The following is a 20254-nucleotide window of genomic DNA, read 5'->3' on the forward strand; positions in this document are numbered from 1 at the left end:
CCTTCTAACCTTGGTCCTGCCGCAACACACGTACACTCCGGTCCCTGCACATTGTGGTCCATGACAGACACCGTGTCTGGCAAGTGTTCGGTCAATGGTCATAGCTAAATTTATTGATTTCATTATTGTTTACTTTGAAGCAAACACAATGAATTTGGCTGTCGAGTACTTCAATGTCGCGTTGGAGATGAAATGGTGATGATGCATGCGGTTATTGAAGATGCTAACGTGCATAGGAGCATGTTCACAATTTTAAGGGATCAATCAAGGGGCACCGTGTGATGAATCGACAAAGGGCATGAGGCATATGATGCTGATGACGACTACTTTGTCCCTGATGTGCTATTTGAGTCCTTTTTCTACCGTCGATTCCGGATGAGCTGAAGTGTATTTGATCGCCTCTACAATGGTCTCCGGGCCTATGACTACTACTTCATCTTAAGAAGAGTAGCTGGACGATGGTCTGACGATGAGCTGACGTCCTCGCCCGCGCAGGCGCACTTCAATGCTGTCATGATGGAAGAGCAGCCGAACACGAACGTGGGACTCTTTCGACGGCGTCCACGCGACAGACTTCGGTGACAAAGAGTAGGAGGTAGGACACGGACGTGACCACGTTTGGTGTCGCATGTGGGCTGTATTCCACGTTCTATTCTTCCTCTCCCACCGCTGCACCTCCCGGGGCTCACAGTTGTTGAGCTTGTCGGACATGGGAAAGACAGGATGTGAAACACAGACGCCTCCACGGCTGACGAAGTTTTAAACAATTAAAAAAGTGTCATTTGTTTTTGTTTAGTTGAAAGATGTCAAAAATGTAATGAATTTGGTCCGATCTAAATGAAGATCATCCGTTTTCCCTGAAAATCATCTGGTTTGTTCAAATTTGATCTACAATGTATGCAGCCGTTTGAGGTATACGGTATGGCCCGCTCTCATATCACTTTTCGTGGATGTATACCATGTTCGTTTTAGGAGTCCGTGTTGGAGATGCCCGGGCCACTATTGTTCAAATTTTAATCATGAGGGAGGGGGAGATTAGCACAATAGCACAGTCGGACATGTACGTCCGTAGGTTGGGTGTAGGTCTAACATATTTGCATAAGGTGTGGCTAGGTCTTAGTCGACTGAGACTTATCTCAGTCAAGTGACATAGAATTAAGAAGAAAAAAAAGACAAAACTGAAAATAAAAAATTTATACGAATCTACATGCAACATCAAAGAAATACGGAAACACTAACGCCCACACGTGTGGCACGTCTCCAACTCGCCCACACACCTGGATCGTCGTTGATTGTTTTTTGCACGAATCTTAACACCAAAAGATGGATTTGGTGTGCCACGTACGACAAGCCTGGTGTGTGGTGTGTAGGTAGTTCGCCCACACGTTGTTTCTCCTTCGGATGAGACCAACTGCGAGTCGGGGCGTGCAATGGAACTGCCGTCGCGTCCGCACGTTGCACACGACTTCTGTTCCCCATCTCCCACGACTACCCATTTTCCCACTCTCCCACCCCCAAGTTGTTATTTGCCATGTTTTTTGCAGGGTACATGTCAACTGCCCTGTTTGTGATTGTAAGCAGATGGCAACTCTCTTTTACCCGAACATGTTATTGTTGCCACGTCTGTTTGTAGCGCTACATGGCAACTGTCTAGTGTTAGTAGGTGGCAACTCCTAAAGATACCACCCTCGCCCACGTGTCCGTCTCCTCTCCCACACAACAAAAGCTATCAGTTGCCACGTGTTTTTGCAGGGTACATCGCAATTGCCCTAGTATGCTTGTAAGCAGATGGCAACTCTCTCTTTACCCGAGCATGTTTTTTGCCATGTTTTTGTAGTGCTACATGGCAACTGTCTAGTGTTAGTAGGTGGCAACTCCTAAAGTTTTTCAAATCATGACAACTATAATAGACCAGACCATACATGGCAACAGCTGCAGTTGTCCAAAATGGCATCCGGCACTTGACCTGAGATGGCAACTACAGTTGAGCAACCATGACAACTATAGTTGTCAGACATGGCAACTGTAGTTCAGCAGCATGGCAACTGCAGTTAAACGAACCATGGCAATCGCGGCAGGACGCATGGTTACTGCCACGCGGGGTGTGTGGCTCGCAGGCGGGGAGGGGCGGCGGCCGAGACGAGTCGTGCGGGCCGCGTGGTCGCTCGCCCGGACGTGCTCGTGCGGGCGATCGCGCCGCACACCAAACACGCGGGCTGTGGCGGGGTGCGCCCGGACGTGCTCGGGCGGGCGGGCCTATGTCGATGCCACACGGGGCGTGCGACACATACCCCCTAGATGTCACACGTGTGGCAGTTATCGTCGTCCAAGAAATATATAACATCAACTGAGACATAACAAAGTATTAATTCACTGAGACTTAGCAAAACTGTTTTGCATAACCCACGTGCCAAATTACATGCCCACCTTTTACACACAACGTACTCAGCGTCATGCCACGGGAGGAGCCGGGACCTCGGCGGCGGAGGAGAGGCTCTGGAGGTGCCTCTCCACGACATCGAGCCCGCAGAGCTCCTTGACGTCGGCCATGGTCGCCGGCACGTCCATCTGGAACGTCAGCGGTGAGTTGACCGAGAAGTCGGTTCTGGCCGCCCTGATGGCCTCCCGCATGGCACAGTGCACCGACGCTGCCAGGAGCAGCGGCGGCTCGCCGGACGCTTTGGAGGAGAGCACCCGCTTCTTGTCGCGCGCGCTGCTGATGAGCTCCACGTTGAACTGCTTCGGGATGGTGTCCACCTTTGGGATCTTGTACGTCCACGTGCCGTCGTTCACCACCAGCCCGTCGGTGTTCGTCGCGTAGTCCTCGTTCGTGAAGAAGCCAACCCCTTGCACGAATGCGCCCTCCACCTGATCCACGAACAAAAAATGGAGTCAGATTACAACGATCAGCAGAAGCAGCAAGCAATCTGGTGGCTGTGCCGGTCGGCGGTGAGCTTACCTGGCCGAGGTCCACCGCCGGGTTCAGGCTCTGCCCGCAGTCGTACACCAGATCGCTCCTCAGGATCGTTGTCGCTCCGGTCAGCACGTCAATTTCCACCTCGCTGACGGCGGCCCCATAGTTGATGTATTTTACGAAGGCTGGGTCGGGCTTCCAGTAGGCGTGGGCCGACAGGTTCACGCTCGCCATCTTCGCCTGGGCGATCAAGGCGCTCCATGGCGCCGCAGCGCCTGACTTGGCCTCGAGGCCCTCTTTGATGGGCTTGAGGCGCTCGACGAGCACGGCGCACGACTGTCGGACCGCCTCGCAACTGCTCTCGGACGTGGTGCTCCCGCCGGTGAAGCTGCCCTGGATCAAGCTCAGCGTGTCGGCCTGAATGACGCGCACCTTGTCGAGCAGCCCGTCGGCGTCGGGACAGAGCTCCCGCAGCCTGAACGCCGTCATCTGCTTCACCTTGGTATACAGCCCTTGCCCGAGCTCCACGCCGCCGACCTCCACAGCGATCGAGCCGTCGTTCAGGATGGACACCTTCCCCGGCGTCGGCCGGAGGGCCACCTCGTAGGTGATCGGCACGCACGAAATGCCGCGCTTCTTCCACCTGCTCCCGCCATTGAACCGCTCAACTGCCTCCGCCCTGCTCCGGTACTCCGGCGACGAGGCCAGCTTGTCGAAGATGTCGATGAGGCTGTACGTTGGGGCGTCCCCCGCAGCGTCGCCGTAGAACTTCGTGAGGCTCTCGACGCTGTGGAGGTTCTTTCTCCGGATGGCGTTGGTGTCGACCCCGAGCGCGGACGCGACGTGCTCGATGATGGCCTCGGCGATGAAGGAGCCCTGCACGTCGCCGGGCGCCCGCACGGCTGACTTGGACGATACGTTCGTCTTGCACAGCTTGATGTCGAAGGCGAGGGCGCCCCAGTTGTACTTCTTCAGAGAAGCGATGGTGGCAGCCGGGACCATCGGGCTCAAGTCCGGCGATATCCCGGCGTTTATCCCAAGATCGACGTGCAGAGCCGTGAGCGTGCCATCCGACTTGAACCCGACGGAGTACTTCGCCTTCATCGGGTGCCGCCCTCCGGCCATGATCATGTCCGTCTTCCGGTCGAGGTACATCCGAACAGGGCGCCGCAGCTTGAACGCTGCAACTGCACACGCACATGCTACCTGAAAACCCAAACAATTGCAACATGAAAAGCAGAAAATATTGTTGGCGTGTAGTCTGAATGAATGCTGCAGAACTTATTGTTGGTGTGTGTCTGAATGAACTTACATGGGTTGATTTCATTCCCTTTCCACCAAAGCCGCCTCCAACTCTCCTTGTGATGACGCGAACATTGTGGTAGGGAATGCCGAGGCAGTCTGCGACGACATTCTGAATGATCTCGGGTAGCTGCGTAGAGGAGTAGACTGTGATGCAGTTATCTTCGTCGGGGATGGCCAATGCGGTCTGAGTCTCCATGTAGAAGTAGTACTGTGATTCAAGTTTCACCTGTCGGAAATTAACAAAAGACACTATTCAGTTATCTTCGTCATCTGAAACTAACAATGCAGCATCCTAAATATCAAATGTGTACCTCTCCTGATAGGATCTTGTGATCAGCTTGAGACATCCCTTGCTCGAAGTCCCCAACTGGCCGAGGAGCAAAATATGGGGGGATTTGGAAGTAGCTGTTATGCTGGATGGCATCTTCTATTGTCAGAATCGGCGGCTGAAAATTCTCGGTGTTATACTCGATGACCGCTTGCTTCGCCGCCATATAGGCGTACTTCTGTGTTTCAGCAATCTGAGTGATGGCAAAGGATACGGTAAGTCCAATGATCTCTTTAAAATTCAGGGTAAAAATAAACTAGTACTGGTTTATGTCCTGAAATTGAGTTCAGGTGGCCAGAAGTAGGTACCACAATGCCAATATTTTGACCAGCAAATTCAGAAACTGGATCGCCGAAAAGAGCTTCGGTTCCTAACATATTGATGCCAGCTCCAACATTTTTGCCACCGGCTGGAATATCCTTTGCGGTGATAACCCCGATGACCTTTTCTGAAGCCAAAGATGGCCTGAAGTTGACACCTTTGATATGGGCATGAGGGTGTGTGCTGTAGATAAATGCTCCATAGAGGCAATCCTTGGGAGCAGGGATATCATCAACATACACAGCCTCCCCTGGAAAACAAGCAAGAATATTGTCAAGCCCATGTTTCTCGATAGAAGTTAGATGTGCCAACAATTTTATCTTTTTGAAGATATATATTCAGGGATGCAACATATCAGATGGTTCAGCACTGATAGAACCATTATGCTAAAGATGAATAAATAAAAACACCCAAATGATCTTGAAGTATGTAGAAGAAAATATTACTTCCTCCGATCCAAATTAATTGGTGCAGCTTTACTACAACTTTACTATAAACAATGCTGAGAAGCTCAAGCTACAAAAATCTGAGAAGTGCAGTGCCAGGGCATAAGTTATAAGGCAGACTAGCATTGTCGAGTAGAACTATCACTTGTAATTGAAGAGTACTCCCTCTGTAAACTAATATAAGAGCATTTAGATTACTAAAGTAGTGATCTAAACGCTCTTATATTTGTTTACGGAGGGAGTACAAACTAATTGAAGTAAACACTTATAAGCTAAATAAAACATTGGAATGAGAGTGTAGGAGTATACCAGAAGCTTGCAGCTCGGCCCCGGATTTCGTGATCGGCTTGCCGATAGGTTTGTATTCGTCATTGAAAACCAGTTCTTGCCTTGAGCGAATCTGCAAGTCTTCGCTCGCAACCTCACCATTCATGCTTCCATTTGCACATGACCCATTGGGAGCAATAGCCTTTGCTGGTTCAATCAGGTTGTTTCCAAGTGAAGAAAGGAAACTGAACAAGAAACTGACAGCCAAGCTGACTCTGTATTCAGGGTGTGTGGTGCCTTCTGACGGCATGATAACATCCTTCAGCAATCGAACAGCTTCAAGTATCACAGGCGCACTCACTGATTTCCCCCTCAAGAACTCTTCAACCTTCCGAGCCCGGGGGGTATGATCGACACCATATGCGCCGAATGCGAGGCAGATATCCTCAATTATGAGCTCCCCTGATGCCCCATCGCCTGAAGTCCTTGCCAGGAATGCAGAATTGACATAGGAGACGGCATTGCCAAATGGTCTGGGAGCTACACGAGAGGTCTCGAAGATGACATTGTCTGAACCCCAATCGGGTACAAATATGCTGAGCAGTATGGTCTTGGCATCACAGGGAGGCTGCTCCAAGAACTCATCGAGCGTCAGGCACAGCATCTTGGAAGCCGTCTGGATTGTGACGGTGGAGCCGGCGGCAAGAAGAACAGTGGCTATGTCCGACGGGAACTGCAGTCGTTGTGCCATGATCACGTTCCCACCGACGGTCGCCGTGTTTCGAACGAACGGCGAGGCCACCTTGCTCAGGTGGCTGGCAATCTTTCTGAATACCGGAGTGCCATCGGAGAAGACCTCGATGGCTTTGGAGATGGACACGGCTGCCCCGATCTCCAACCCCTTGCTGTTCCTGTCAATCACAGAGAGCTCCGCGATCCCTTTGATGTCGATATACTTATCGTACAGGTCTTGATCCTTGTACACGCCGGCGCCGGTGTTTGACGCCACGATCTTGACTGAATTTTCGTCGAACCAGCTGGAATCGAAGAGGCTATGGAGCTCCTGGATGCTCCTGGGATGGTATCAACCGTCTTCGCCGGCGATCGCCGCTGGAATATCGTTCATTTGACCCTTGATCTCGGACTTGAGGAACTCAGGGAAGGTGCAGACAGAGCCGCTGGCGTATTCCGGCAGCTTGCCGACGTCGGGGCGGTCGGTGCCTTTCTTCCAGAACGAGTTGAGGCCGAGGTCCTCGAGGTCGACGTCGGCGGCGAAGCTCTTGCAGGCGTCGAGGATAGGCCGGTAGCCGGTGCAGCGGCACAGATTGCCGGAAACGGCGTGCTCGGCCTCAGAGCAGGTAAGCTTGGAGAACCCCGGAGGCGGGGCGTGATCACCGGCGGTGGTGGTGCCGGGCTTGTCGGCTTTGACGAGCGAGGAGAAGATGGACATGCACATGCCGGGGGTGCAGAAGCCGCACTGGGAGGCGTGGAAGCCGGCGAGGCGCTGCTGGACGGGGTGGTAGCCATCGCGGGTGTTGCCGATGCCCTCGCTGGTGGTGACCGAGCAGTGGTTGAGGCTGCCGACGAGCGTCAGGCAGGAGCTCGCCGAGTGCTCGGTCACCTCGTCGGTGGCCGGGTTGTACTTGGAGATGAGGACCACGCATGCGCCGCATCCACCTGCATACACGCAGCAACGTAAACACACGTTAGATTTTAATTTTTTTGCTGTTAGTTAATTTCACTTTTTTTGCGGGGATTTGTTAATTTCAGTTAGAATCGGCCGAAACCGAAGATAAAAAATCTCACATAATTCACGCTAAAAGGCAACGCTATTGCGAACTATATGGCGCCCCACTAATTACCTCCTTTGCTTGGGTTAGTTCTGTAAAGTGTAAAGTCATGCGAATCTATATAAATATCAAGAGTTAAATACACCGTGGGTGCCTTAACTTGTCCCGCGCAGTCACTTTGATACCTAAAGTTGCAAAATATACAACTGATGCAATAACTTGTCCTATGATGCAAATATAGTGCATGTGCTTCGTGTATGTTCTGCATGTGTGGCATGCTAGCTTGGCATTGGCCCACATGTCATTGGCTAGCAGTGGATATCCCACGCACGAGGAAACGCTGTAAATCTGCCAAGTTGATACGGGCAAAAATCTGGTGGTACTGATTACAGAATTTCGCTACTGTACGTGGCAAACTGGAACACGCGCCAAAGTTTCTAATATCGGCAGTTGAACATGGACGGGACCTGGCCACCAAACAGGAAAAAGCAAAGTCATGGTCCAGTGGTTTTGGATGGGTGTATGATTGCTCCACTATGAGAAAAGTACAACAGCAACGCATCCTTTTGTCACAATCATGCCTGAGCTGTCATGTCTGAGCTGAGTGACCGTAAAGAACTACTCCGTAGTTGTAAGCAACTCACTGGTATATTGCTCGATCTAACTCTTGCTCATGAATTCAAGTAGCGATTTAGGGTTACAATCTCTGGATACACGAATTGGGGAAGGAAGGGGAAAGGGGAAAGAGCCGCCGCCGGGTTCGTGCCGTGATCCACTGGATGCCTCGCTCTGGTGGGTGAGGATGCGTTAAGTAGCTGGCAGCGTCACACCTACTCGGGGCCGCTGGTATTGGGGTTGGGCCGCCTCTGTCTGGTGGGCCGAGCTGGTGGCGAGGCCGGTCCGTCTCTGGGCGCTGGTGCTGGGCTGCTTGTGGCCTTGACACCCCCTCTTCTTGCGATGAGGCTTGTCCCCAAGCCTCTGCAGCAGGGAATCGAGCCTGCAGTTCTTCCTTGTCTTCCCAGGTGTCGCTGATTGACGCAGGATCGGACCACCGTACGAGGACCTGTTCAATCATGCTGCCATGCTTGTGACGCCATCGCGAAGCCAAAACCTGGATTGAAACTACAGGTATATCAGTAGCAGTGGGAAGCTGTTGTTGAACTGGCGTACCTGGTAACAGGGCCTTTCTCAGCAGTGACACATGGAAAACTGGGTGAACTGTTGCATTCGTTGGCAGCTCTAGCTTGTAAGCCACCGGATTGATCTTGTCGATGATGGAGTATGGCCCGTAGTACCGAAAAGAGAGCTTGTGGTTAGCTCGCTTGGCCACTGATGTTTGCACGTACGGCTGTAGCTTCAGGTAAACCTTGTCGCCGATCTCAAACACACGCTCGGAGCGTTTCTTGTCTGCTTGCTGTTTCATACGCAAGCGAGCTCGCTGAAGGTGCTATTGTAGCAGATCTTGAATAGTGGCGCGCTCGTCGAGCCAAGTTTGCAGGGCAGGAACAGAACAAGAAGAGGCCGCCGTGATGCCCCAGTGACAAGGTTCGTGACCAAACATAGCCATGAATGGTGTCATGCCAATGGTCGAATGTGGCACAACATTGTACCAGAATTGTGCAAGAGGAATCCAATGGCTCCATCGCTTGGGGCAAGAATGAGTGAAGCAGCGAAGGAAAGTTTCAAGGCATTGGTTCACGCGCTCTAATTGCCCATCGGTTTGCGGATGGTTGGCCATGCTCATGCGGAGATCGGTACCAGCATGGCGAAAGAGTTCTTGCCAAAAGTGGCTCGTGAAAACAAGATCACGATCGAAGACAATAGATTGAGGGAAACCATGGATGGGGTAAATGCATTGCATGTAAAGGAGGGCAACACGGGAAGCAGTGTAAGGATGGGCAAGCGGCAAGGAATGAGCGAATTTGGTCATCTTATCGACCCAAACCCAGATGTTATTGTACTGACCTGATTGAGAGAGACCATCGATGAAGTCCATCATGATCATATCCCAGGATGTGGTGGGAATAGGAAGTGGGTGGAGCAGCCCTGGCGAAGCCACCCGCTCTGCTTTAGCTTGTTGACAGATTTCGCAGCACTGAACATACTGAAGAATGTGAGCCTTCATTTTTGGCCAAGCGAATAAACGCCTGACTTGCTTTTAGGTGGCTGGAAATCCTGAATGCCCTCCCACTAGGCTGTCATGAAATGTCGAGATGATCTGCTGCTGCAGTGCAATGCTGCCTCCAAGCCATATACGTTCTCTGAAACGCAGAAGCCCTTGCGACAAGCTGAAACACCCTTTTGGGTCTGGTCTGACTGCCAACTGTTCCAATAGACACTATGCTTGGGGGTTGGAGTTGTAGCTTGACACGATATTGTCGAGCCATGATGGCTGGCAGCTTGAGATCGCCATGGCGTGCTCAGAGTGGTGTAGGCGAGATAGTGCATCCGCGACTCCATTTTCCACGCCTTTCTTATACACGATCTTGTATTGCAAGCCCAATAACTTGGTGAAAGCTCGCTGTTGCCACGGGTCGTGAGCCTCTGCTCCTGCAAATAAACCAAGTTGCGTTGATCTGTCTTGTTGATGAATTCTATGGACTGTAAGTACGGTCGCCATTGGTCAACTGCAGCGATCACTGCCAAGTACTCTTTCTCGTATGTGGATAGGCCCTGGTACTTTGGGCAGAGTGCTTTGCTCATAAAGGCGATGGGGTGCCCCTCTTGCTGCAAAATTGCTCCAATGCCTGTACCACATGCATCAGTTTTGACCGTGAATTGTTTCTGGAAGTCTGGCAGGGCAAGCACCGACGCTGTGACTAAACTCTGTTTGAGAACTTGGAAACTTTGTTCCGTGTTATCTGTCCAAATGAACGGTGTTCCCTTCTTGAGGAGGTTGAAAAGGGGCCAGGCTAGGATCCCAAATTGTCGGACAAAGCGTCTGTAATATCCTGCTAATCCCAAAAACTGTCTAACTTCTTTCACATTTGTAGGTGTGGGCCAATCTGTCACTGCCTTGATCTTAGTGGGGTCTGTTGCCACACCGTCAGCGTTGATGACATGCCCCAGGTAAGTTATTCTTTGCTGCCCAAAACTGCATTTGCTTCTTTTCACCTTCCATTGGTCACAATGAAGTAGCTCAAACACCTGTCGGAGATGCTCTGCATGATCTTGCAGTGTTTTGCTGAATACCAGTATGTCGTTGAAGAAAGATAGAACACACTCACGCATCAGCGGGTGAAGTGTGCCGGTGACAGCACCGTTGAACGTAGCAGGACCGCCAGCAAGGTCGTATGACAGGACCTTGAACTCAAAGTGCCCGGAATGAGTTTGAAAAGCAGTCTTGAACTCCTTCCCTTCAGCAAGTCTGATTTGATGGTAACCTGCCCTCAAGTCCATATTGGAGAACCACTTAGCCCCGTGCAGCTCGTCTAACAACTCCTCGATTACAGGCACCGGGTACTTGGCCACTATGGTCATAGCATTGAGCTGTCTGTAATCTATGCAGAGTCGCCATGTGTCGTCCTTTTTCTTGACTAGGATCACAGGCGAAGAGAAAGGACTGTGGTTGTGCTGAATGACACCAGATCGCAACATCTCTTGCACTTGTTTTTCAATCTCATCCTTATGTTTAGGTTTATGCCTGTATGGACTCAAATTCATTGGTTGCGCCCCTGCCATAAGTGGTATCCTGTGATCACAATCTCGACGAGGGGGCAGCCCAGTTGGTTCGCCGAAAACATCTTCAAACTGATCGGCGACCTTCTGTATGTTGTCTGGTGTGGGTGTGTATACTTCATCTTCTTCAGTAATCTGATATAGCTGCACAATTTGCGCTAGTGAGCCCTGTTTGTGCAAGGATTGTAGCTGCAAGGCATTGATCTCAGGGCAGGATTCAACATGTTCTTGATGGCCTCGCAATTGTGCTGGTCCAGTTGGAGTTGTAATCAGCAAGTGTTTGACGCGCCAGTCCATGCCGAGGATGGCGTCATATGTGCCCAACAACAGCACCTTCATATCTTAGCTGAATTCATGCGTCTGAGACACCCAGCTGCAGTGTGGTATGTGAGAGAAACAGCAGAGTTCGCCTCCATCTGCAACCTTGACATGGCAGGGTCGAAGGAGAGGTATGACGCCCGTCAGAACGGATGCGAGGCATCGTCGATGAAGGACGTGGAACTCCCAGAATCCACCAGTAGCAACACCTCGTGGCCTTGCAACCATGCGTGAAGACGAATCGCCTTCGGTGACGTGCCACCAGTGAGGGCATGGCGCGAGATCGCTATTGCTGTTTCGGCCAGCGCATCGCCGAGCGGTGGGCTCGAGGAATCGCCGTCGGAGTCGAGGCCGAACAGCTCGAGCAGCTCCTCGAGAACGTGGAGCTAAACGCTGGTGGGGCAGCTGTGGTCCTGCCCCCAGTGCTCCCCGCACTTGAAACAGAGGCCCTTCACGCGACGGTACTCCCGCAACGCCTTGAGCTTGGTGCCGTCCGCGCGGCTGGCTTCTACGATGCACCGATAAGTAGCCGTCGGTGTCGTTGGTGGCCATCCTTGGGGTGGTGGAGGGGGAAGTGCCATGGGCACGCCCGCGCCGTTGCAGTGGTTCCAATCTGGAGCGGTGGCACGAACAGTGCTGGGATGCGTACGCTCTCACGCAGCGCCGTCCGCCACTTCCTCCTGAAGCAATGCCAGAGCACACGCCGTGCCGAGGTCGGGTGGCCGTTGCACCAGGACCACCACGTGAATGTCGGGCCACACAAAAGGAAAGGCGAGCAGCTCTTATTGCAATAGCAAACGGCCTACTTATAGCCCTATTTATACCCTTTCTCGGGGACTTCAACGGCCTTACAAGCTCAATAAATTGCAATTCTTCACCTTTTCCTCAGACAGTGGGAATGCATTTTCTTACTTGATTGACATTGACAGATATGTGTACCACACCGAACAAGCAATATGTCATATGCTTGATGTACCAGCCAAGCCAGCTCTTTTTTTCTCAGTTCCCTTATCCTTAGCGCAAAAGTAAAAAGTGAAAGAGAGTTTTTATTTGCAAATGAAAATGAATATGGATCTAAATAAATTAGATAATCAATAAATAAGAATTGGAATAATAGAAAAAATATCCTTCGCCCCTTATCTCTTCATCATCGTCGGTTCTGTCACTTGTGGTATTCGTTTAGAATCTTGTTGACCCTACTCGCTTTCTCCTATTTTCCCCCTCAACAAAACGAGTAAGATAGTAGTAAGGATGAATGGTTTCAGAATATGCAGATACGTGACTAATGATCAGTTCAAATTGCTCAATGTAATCGGCTACAGTTGTTTTCTGCGACAGAGAGTAAAACTGGCGAATCAAGAGCTGATGACGGTCACGACCGAATCTAGTACACAATAGAGTGGAGAAGGATTCCTAATCAAACTCGGTCAATTTCCTCTGCGCCGATTGCAACCACACCAATGCAGAGCCAGAGAAATTCAGTGATGCCATCGGAACCCAGAATTTCTCATGGATGTCAAACATCTGAAAGTACTGCTCACACAGTGTCTTCCACAGACGTGAATTCTCGCCCGTGAATTGGGGGAACCCGATCGATGGATGAGCCTGACCAATTCCAGCGAGGATCTGGCTGGCGTGCGCGTGTGGAGATGCGATGGTAGATGGAACGGGAAATTATGACTGACCGTTGGCCGGGGTGGCCACCGATGCGAACATCGGCGCCAGTCCCCGTGGAAGAACGTCGATGCCGTGGTCATTTGACCCGAGGGCATCGCCCTCCGCACGCTTGCTGGTGCCGACGTGGTCACGCAGCGGCGCTGGTGGTGCAAGTGGTGGTGGCGCTGGTGCCTCCACCGGCCGATCTTCCGCAGCGGGCGCAGGCCGCGCTTGGAGTTCAGCTACCGCCGCCGAGAGCTGATCCACGCGCCGTTCCAGATCAGGCCGCCACTGGCCCAGATCGTCCAGCTTGGTGGTGTGGGCGCAGATGTCGGAGTGGATCGCGTCGAGGGAGTTGGTGAGCTTGTCGAAGTAATCCTTGAAGGAAGGATCCATGGCGCTGAGTCGATCTTTGATCGATTTTTGCAGCCTCGTCTCGATCAGATGCGCCAGGGTGTGGATCTCTGGCTCTGAATACCAGATGTAAGCAACCCACTGGTATATTGCTCGATTTAACTCTTGCTCACGAATTCAAGTAGCGATTTAGGGTTACAATATCTGGATACACGAATTGGGGAAGGAAAGGGAAAGGGGAAAGAGCCGCCGCCGGGTTCATGCCGTGATCCACTGGATGCCTCGCTCTGGTGGGTGAGGATGCGTTAAGTAGCTGGCAGCGTCACAACCACTCGGGGCCGCTGGTATTGGGGTTGGGCCGCCTCTGTCTGGTGGGCCGAGCTGGTGGCGAGGCCGGTCCATCTCTGGGCGCTGGTGCTGGGCTGCTTGTGGCCTTGACAGTAGTAATCCTCTAGTTTACTGTTTTCTTAGCTACTATTACTCCTCCGTAGCAAAATAAAACATTTTTGTAGATTAGTCTAGTCTATAAAAGCGTTTTATATTTTGGTACGAAGGTAGTACTATTTTTAGATAAAAGTCAAGAAAATATATGCTAGTATATCTCGGTCACATCGCTAGGCCGAGTGTAGTGACCATAACGTGCTGGGCAAGGTTGTTTCCGCTAACTGTTGTACAAAGTCGTCGGTTGTCGACTAGTCGTTTGATAGTAGGTACAGTTAAAGTAAAATTCATTCTTGAAAAGGAAATTCAAATTAAACTTACAGCAAGTAAAATAATACCACTGAACTGCAAAGTTGAATTATATTTTTTTTGAGAAGACGTTGAATTATATTATATACTCCTACATGAAGTTATACGCGTGAACTTGCCTGATGGGCCAGATCAAGTCTTTGCCACATTATTGAAAGTAAAAGAGCAGCGGTCAGTGTGATCGTCTGGGTGTTGAGAGCAGGTTGAAAAGTCGATGCCGAGATCCTATTCTCTATTATCTTTATGTAAAATATAAGAAGACAAAAGAGACTTGGCTTCCAGATGGAGATTGACCATGTGCACCTCCTTATCATTCAGTTATTCTATTCCGAGAAATCCGGGCTACGATCTCTCTATACGGAGGGTCCTTTCGATGAACTACTTGCCTCGTCGGGAATACCCTCTTGTGGAGGGACGAGACTTGCCTGCTCCCTTCACGTGTGCCCATCCGTGCTCCCGCATACGTGACATGATGTGATTGGAACAAAATAAGATCCGGCCCCACCTCCTTAAAATCAGGGGGAAGATGATTAGATAAAAAAGGAAATGGGAAAAAAGACAGCCGCAGGATGAAATGAGAGCACGGATGAGAGCATGGGAAGGGAGCAGGCAAGCCGGATCCCTTGTGGAGAACTAGATTCCATAGTGAAGTTGACTTACCTAAATTAGCAACGTGGCGTGTGCATGGGATCAAGCAAGCAGGACCAGAATCCAAGAAGTAAACGCTGTAATCAGATCGCGGCAGCATCTGCCGCATGCTCACACGAAGGCCGGAGCAGGCAAGAGGATTGATTTTCCCAGGAGAAAGCAGGCAAACAAATATATATTTTTTTGCAAAAAAAGACAAACACATATTTGTGGTCCATGGTTGACCAACGAACGATACATAGAGCCATCGATCCAACAATTGCGATGGAGGCTGGAATCGGATTGTGCCGTGAAGGACCGATAATGCAAGGAAATAAAGAGGCCGGCGGCTGCGATGTACTCCCTCCGTTCCAAAATAGATGACTTAACTTTGTACTAACTTTAGTACAAAGTTGAGTCATCTTAGTACAAAGTTGAGTCATCTATTTTAGAACGGAGGGAGTATATATGTGCCCGTGACGATTTATGAACGATAGCGCTAGCTAGCTAGCTAACCTAAGCAAAAAGAAGAAGATTACAAGAAGCGGAGACGAGGAACATGAACAATCGGTGTGCATTGTGATTGTGGCGTGATGTCCTACGTGCACGTGCACGTGCACACAAACTTCTTCCCGGCTCACACACAAGAACTCGTACCGGCTTGATCGAAATCTGGAGCAACTCGCATGGGCAGATGGGCTCGATCGATCCGCTTGCTCGAACGAGTGAGAGAAGAATTAAACAAGGGGATATGAAATGAATCGAGCGGTGCTGCCCTCACCTTCGCCGCAGCCGAGCTTGGGCCCCCGGACGGGCGTCCGCGCGCGGAGGAACTCCAGCAGCGTCGTCGACGGGTCGACGCCGGCCGCCTCGTGCCGCGCGCCGTTCACCGCCAGCACCACCCGCTCCGCCGCCGCCGCCGCCGCCGCATCCTTCCCCAGCGACCCCATCGCTCTCCACAACCCGCCCTTATCCTCCTGCACTATTAGTACTCACCAAGTGCGCGCAGGGAAGACGGACGGAGGCCCTTTGTACAGCGGGATTTCGATCGCTACCGAGAGGTCAAGGGGCGCGAGATTGGTGTTCGGTGGTCGCGCGTGTAGTGTACACTCTCCGGTCCAAACAGACGTCCGGCGGAACTGACCGAGGCGGTACGCTAGCTTCTCGTGGACTTGTTCTGCGGTCATAGGAGCATCAGCCAATCGGTAGTACGTACTATACGACAGATCAAAAGGACGGGAAAGGTCGTAACTGATCTGAAGATGACACACTGCCAGCCCAGGTTTGTTTGCTTTTGTTCTTGTTTACCGTATCTTGACAAATGGTGAATTTTACTACTAGCTTAAAATGAAACGTAGGGAGGATTCGAGTACAATGAGCACATTTTTAACCTTTGCATAGTTATTAGGATGCATAGAGCCAAAATCAAGGCGTGCATACAAAAACACACCAACAACTAACAAAGACAAATAAGACTAGAGTCCCAAGCTATGCTTTGGTGGAGTATAAAAAGAAAAAAAAAGAATACCTTGAAGGGATCAAAATAATGATCACTAAGAGCGACTCCAACCGGGCAATCCATTTCAACCGTCCACGCATGTTTAGGTCGTCGCATACAAAAATGCTGGTCCAACGCGCCGACCCAAACCCAAATTGCATCCGTTTCGTGTGCGCATCGACGCATTACAGTCCTAAAATGCGGCGGCTTGGACATGAAGCAGACACGCCGTGTGTTCCCTCGGTGTCCGTCGCGGCCCCACAAGTCAGCCGGTCAACAACCACATGTGTTCGTATTAAACGCGGCCACCTACCTTGGGCCCGCCTGGCAATGTGTGGAAGGGTCGCGTGCCCGTCCTTTTTAATGGATGCGTGCGGCGGGGCCGGCCTCATCCACTTCTCGTCCACATCTGGCCACCTTTGTTCCCTCGCTGGCGCCATAAAACCCTAGCCAGCCAGCCAGCCTGAAACCCTAGCAAAGCCATTGGCATCTTCAGCGGGAAGGGAGGGAGGAAGGGAAGGTTCAGCGCCGACGCGAGATCTTCCCGCGGGCTCCCTCCTCCACCGCCGCCGGCAAGATACGGCAAGCCACCACGAGAGCGAGAGCGGCTGTACATCCTAGTCCACCAGGCGCGGTGGCACTGGGAGTACCGCCAACCCCTACAGTACACGGATGTGTACTTGCCGCACGACTGGCATCTAGACCCACAACGCATCCCCATCCCGGTAACGCCGTGGTCCGCGCGGGCACACACAAAGGATGTTTGCCGATGGCGCGAGCTGCTTATGCCGGAGCAGTGCGCCATGCGTGCCTGCGCGCCAGACTCCCCCAACTGGGAGCGCTGGTTTACGCTAGAGTACGAGGAGGAGCGCTACTGTGGCATCCACATCGACCACGACGTTGATACGTCCATTTAGCATCATGTTTTCCTACTGTTATTTATGTTGTTTTATTGTATAATAATGCTTTTTGGAGTAATTCTAATGCCTTTTCTCTCATAATATGCAAGGTATGCACCAAGGGGGAGAATTCTGGCAGCTGGAAATCTGGACCTGAAAAAGCTACGTCAAGCTACCTATTCTGCACAGCTCCAAATGAGCTGAAACTCCACGAGGAATTTTTATAGTATATTTAATGAATATTGGAGCAAATAAGTACCAAAGGAGGGCCACCAGGTGGGCACAACCCACATGGCGCGCTAGGAGGCCCAGGCGCGCCCTGGTGGGTGCTGCTCTCCTCGGCCCACCTCCGGCGCCCATCTTCTGGTACATAAGTCATTTTGACCTAGAAAAAATCGGAAGAGGACATTCGGGATGAAGCGCCGCCGCCTCGAGGCGGGACTTGGGCGGAAGCACTTTTGCCCTCCGGCGGAGCGATTCCGCCGGGGGAACTTCCCTCCCGGAGGGGGAAATCATCGTCATCATCATGACCAACAACTCTCCCATCTTGGGGAGGGCTATCTTCATCAACATCTTCATAGCACCATCTCCTCTCAAACCCTAGTTCATCTCTTGTGTTCAATCTTTGTAGCAAAACTATAGATTGGTGCTTTTGGGTGACTAGTAGTGTTGATTACATCTTGTAATTGATTACTATATATGGTTTATTTGGTGAAAGATTATATGTTCAGATCCATTATGCTATTTAATACCCCTTTGATCTTGAGCATGTTTATCATTTGTGAGTAGTTATTTTCATTCTTGAGGTCACGGAAGAAATAATGTTGCAAGTAATCTTGTGAACTTGATATGTGTTCGATATTTTGATGATATGTATGTTTCCATTCTCTTAGTGGTGTCATGTGAACGTCGACTACATGACACTTCACCATATTTGGGCCTAAGGGAATGCATTGTGGAGTAGTTATTAGATGGTGGGTTGCAAGAGCGACAGAAGCTTAAACCCTAGTTTATGCACTATTCCGTAAGGGACCGATTGGATCCAAAAGTTTAATGCTATGGTTAGAATTTATTCTTAATACCTTTCTCGTAGTTGCAGATGCTTGCGAGAGGGTTAATCATAAGTAGGAGGTTTGTTCAAGTAAGAACATCACCCACATATCAAATTATCAAAGTATCGAACACGAATTAAGCCAACATGAAGAAAGTGACTAGATGAAATTCCCATGTACCCTCAAGAACACTTTGCTTATGATAAGAAACCGTTTTGGCCTGTCCTTTGCCTCAAAAGGATTGGCTACCTTGTTGCACTTTTGTTACTACTATTGTTACTTGCTCGTTACAAATTATCCTGCTATCAAACTACTCCACTACTTACAATTTTAGCACTTGCAGACAGTACCTTGCTGAAAATCACTTGTCATTTCCTTCTGCTCCTCGTTGGGTTCGACACTCTTACTTATCGAAAAGGGCTACAATTGACCCCATATCCTTGTGGGTCATCAGACATCCCACCGCCGCCCCTCGAGGTAAAGCCGGAGGAAGAGCAGGTGGAGGTGGAGTACCAAGCCGCTCTCGAGGAGGCCTGCAACATGCGTTGGAGGCGAGCCGGCTCGAGGAGGACGCCCATTGGGATGGGCTAGAGCACGCCCTTGTTCGTGCCGCCACCGTTGCCCCTTGTCAAGCCCAAGTGCGAACCAGAGCCTTAGCCGGAGTGCGAGAGCCAACGCCCACGCGAAAGCGGCCACCGTCACCCCCACTTGGCCCTAGAAGTCCTATTCATGGGCCAGCGAGCTCTGTGAGTGGGTGAGCGCACCTCCCTGCTACTACGCCTTCACGCCAGAAGAGGAGGCAACCCACCTTGAGCGCTGGAAGGAGCATTAGCTCGCCGAGGAGGGGCCCGGCGGCGAGCAGCAGCTGCGCCACGAGGAGGAGGCGCTGCAGCTTGAGAAGGAGGACAAGGAGGAGCGCGCCTGCCTTGCCGCTATGCCGCCGCCGTGGCACACATCGAAGGAGGCTGCCTTGGCGGCCTATCAAGCCGCGTTTGGTTGGGCTGAACTGCCTCCTGTCTTCATCGACCTCGCTGGCGGCTGATGTCTGCTAGAACTATGTCGGTATTTCCCCAAAGAGGAAGGTATGATGTAGTATAGCGACGGTACTTATTTCCCTCAGTGATGAGACCAAGGTTATCGAACCAGTAGGAGAACCTCCTCACACCACGTAAACAACACCTGCACACAAATAACAAATACTCGCAAACCGACGTGTTAACGGGGTTGTCAATCCCTTCTGGGTACGACGCCTCAAGATAGGCAAATAACATGAGGTAAAAGTGGTATATAGGATAAATAGACCGCAGAACAAATAAATTGCAGCAAGGTATTTTTGTATTTTTGGTTTAATAGATATGAAAATAAATGCAAGAGAAAATAGATCGCAAAGGCAAATATGATGAAAAGAGACCCGGGGGTCGTAGGTTTCACTAGTGGCTTCTCTCGAGAAAAATAGCAAACGGTGGGAAAACAATTACTGTTGGGCAATTGATAGAACTTCAAATAATCATGACGATATCCAAGCAATGATCATTATATAGGCATCACGTCCAAGATTAGTAGACCGACTCCTGCCTGCATCTACTACTATATATTACTCCACACATCGACCGCTATCCAGCATGCATCTAGTGTATTAAGTTCATGGAAAAACAAAGTAATGCAATAAGAATGATGACATGATGTAGACGATATCTGTTTATCTATTGTGGAGATATAGATCTCATCTTGTTATCCTTAGTAGCAACGATGCATACGTGTCAGTTCCCCTTCCGTCGCTGGGATCAAGCACGATAAGATCGAACCCACTACAAAGCACCTCTTCCCATTGCAAGATAAATAGATCAAGTTGGCCAAACAAAACCCAAATATTGGAGAAGAAATACGAGGCTATAAGCAATCATGCATAGAAGAGATCAAAGAAGACTCAAATAACTTTTATGGATAAAAACATAGATCTGATCATATACTCAAAGTTCATCGGATCCCAACAAACACACCGCCAAAAGACTTACATCATATGGATCTCCAAGAGACCATTGTATTGATAA

At 50.6% G+C, this 20254-nt stretch overlaps 1 pseudogene; it reads right to left on the reverse strand.

Moving 5' to 3' along the window:
* Positions 1-2319: 2319 nt before the first annotated feature.
* Positions 2320-15881, reverse strand: LOC119312127 (annotated as a pseudogene).
* Positions 15882-20254: the final 4373 nt, after the last annotated feature.

This window comes from Triticum dicoccoides, chromosome 5B (assembly GCF_002162155.2).
Source record: "Triticum dicoccoides isolate Atlit2015 ecotype Zavitan chromosome 5B, WEW_v2.0, whole genome shotgun sequence".
In the NCBI taxonomy this organism is placed as follows: Eukaryota; Viridiplantae; Streptophyta; class Magnoliopsida; order Poales; family Poaceae; genus Triticum; species Triticum dicoccoides.